We start from the raw sequence: 2,924 nt of genomic DNA on the forward strand, positions 1-2,924 counted from the left end.
CAACTCTTTGGGTGCAAGGCCTATGCCAGGCACTTCTCCAATCTTAGTATGAGATATTGACCCACTGTATCGCGACTCTAAACTGTTCCCTCCCTTAAGACCATAAAACACATTTCCCGCTTGTCCTACTCCTATTCACCCTTTCCAAAAGCTGGATTCCCCAATAAAATAATCTCACATCAAATTTGATCCGTGTGCCACAGCCGTCTCGATCTGCTCAGCGTCCTGCGCACGAGGGCAGGTCTGACCTGTTGCTGTGGTCCTGGAGGCCTCCCGTGCTGCTGCTATCGTTCCTTTGGGACCTCCCACAGCACCACTGGAATAGGGAAATGTGGCAGGGAGGCACTGCTTTACTTTTCTAAGCATGGCACGAGCTCGCAGTCATCTCCACTGCAGTTCAAGAGGCAACCCGTGTCTTTACGCTGTCCTCTGCTTGCAACCCAAAAGGTTTCACTCCACTCCTACTGTAATGTGGTAACGCAATGAACAATGCAGGAATGGTTATCACAGTTAGCAACAGTCCTACTTCTACAGAAGTGGGGAGTATGCTCGAAATACAGCAGCTGTTGGGCAGAGAAAAGAAAGGAAAAAAACTGCGCTTTCCTTTGCAAGGCCTTCAGGGAGGCATGGGATCACCAGTGTGTAACAGAAATCTGTAGGGGTTGGAAGGGACCTCCATAAATCGAGTCCAACCCCCCTCCAAAGCAGATTCCCTACACCAGGTTGCACAGGAGGGCATCCAGGCAGGCCTTGAGTATCTTCAAAGAAGGAGACTCCACAACCCCCCTGGGCAGCCAGTTCCAGTGCTCCGTCACCCTCACAGTAAACAAGTTCTTGTGCACATTAGTTTGAATCTTCCTATGCTTCAGTTTCTGGCCATTTCCCGTTGTCCTGTCTCCACACATTGGTGAATAGAGTCTGGTCTCTCCGCTTTGCCCCCCACACCTTTAGGTATTTATAGAACTGGATCAAGTCCCCTCTCAGCCTTCTTTTCTCAAGGCTAAACAGATCCAGGTCACGTAGCCTTTTTTCACAGGGGAGATGCTCCGGGCCCTTCACTGTCTTTGTGGCCCTCCACTGGACTCTTTCCAAGAGATCCCTGTCTTTTTTGTACTGGGGAGCCCAGAACTGGACACAGTACTCCAGATGAGGCTTTACCAGGGAAGAGTAGAGGGGGAGGATTGCCTCCCTCGGCCTGCTGGCCACGCTCTTTTTAATGCACCCCAGAATGACCTTAGCCTGTCCAGGTCTCACTGAATGGCAGCACAGCCCTCTGGTGTGTCAGCCAATCCTCCCAACTTCGTATCATCAGCAGTCTTGATGAGGGTGGCCACTATCTCCTCGTCAAGGTCATTGATTAAGATGTTGAATGAGACTGGACCCAGTACTGACCCCTGGGGGATGCCGCTAGTTACAGGCCTCCAGCCAGACACCGCACCGCCAACGACAACCCTCTGCACTCTGCCAGTCAGCCAGTTCTCAGCCCACCTCACTGTCCACTCATCTATCCCTCGCTTCCTCTGCTTTGTTATAATGGTGTTGTCAGAGACGGTATCAAATGCCTCACTGAAATCAAGGTAGGCTACATCCACTGCTCTCCCCCCATGTACCCAGCCAGTGACAGTGTCACAGGCGGCTGCCAGGTTGGTCAAGCATGACCTCCCTCCCTTTGGTGAACTGATGCTGACTACTCCTGATAACCTCTTTTTCTTCCAATTGTCTGGAGATGGCATCCAGCACAAGTTGTTCCATCACCTTTCTAGGGACAGAGGTCAGGCTGACTGGCCTGTAATTGCCTGGATCTTCCTTCTTGCCCTTTTTGAAGACCGGAGTGGCACTGGCTTTCCCCCAGTTTTCAGGCACCTCCCCTGTTCTGCATGTCCTTTCAAAGGTAACAGAGAGTAGTTCAGCAACCACTTCTGCTAGCTTCCTCAGCAGTCATGGGTGCATTCCATTGGGTCCCATGGATTTATGAACACCGGTGTTGCGTAGGTGCTCATGGGCCGCCTCTTCCCTGACTAAAGGGAAGTCTTCCATTCCCCAGACGTTCTCACTAACCTTCAGGTTCTGGAATTCCTGGGGGAGAGCTTTTCCACTGATGACAGAAGCAAAGAAGGCATTCAGTATCTCCTCCTTCTCAGCATCCCCCTTTACCAGAACACCCCCCTCACTCAGAAGGGGGCCCACGTTCTCCCTAGTCTTCCTTTTACTGTTAACATACTTTAAAAAGCCTTTTTTATTATCCTTCATTACTTTTGCCAGGTTAAATTCCAGGTGGGATTTAGCCTTCCTCGTTTCATCCCTGCAGGCCCTGACAACATTCTTATTTTCTTCCCAAGTGGTCAGACCCTTTTTCCACATTCATGGACCTTCTTCTTCCCTTTGAGTTTGTGCATGAGCTCCCGTCTCACCCACGCAGGTCTCCTGCCACCCTCTCCCTATTTCTTGCTCACAGGGACGCACCAGTCCTGAGCTTGGAAGATCTCCGGATCGCCACCAAGATACCCTTGCCTCCACTGCCCACCATAAGATGAGGTCTGGGAAGGGGTGGATCCTGGCTTTGCCCCTTCCAGACAGGTTTTGTTGAAGGTAGCCCTATGCTGTGTGTATGTACAGAGGGATGATTACCTCTCTCACACAATTTCTAATGCAGGACACGATGCCAATGGCCCTCTTGGCCACCTGGACACACCGTTGACTCATGTTCAGCTGAGCATCAACAAACACCCCCAGGTCCCTTTCCTCTTAACAGTCATGCAGCCACTGAGCCCCAAGCCTATAGCGCTGCGTGGGGTTATTGTGGCCAAAGTGCAGGACCAAGCACTTGGCCGTGTTGAACCTCATCCCAATCACCTCAGCCCAGCAATCCACCTTATCTAGATCCTTCTGAAGGTCCTCCCTGCCCTCGGGCATACCAACACCAC

The sequence above is a fragment of the Coturnix japonica genome, chromosome Z, assembly GCF_001577835.2.
Source record: "Coturnix japonica isolate 7356 chromosome Z, Coturnix japonica 2.1, whole genome shotgun sequence".
NCBI lineage: Eukaryota > Metazoa > Chordata > Aves > Galliformes > Phasianidae > Coturnix > Coturnix japonica.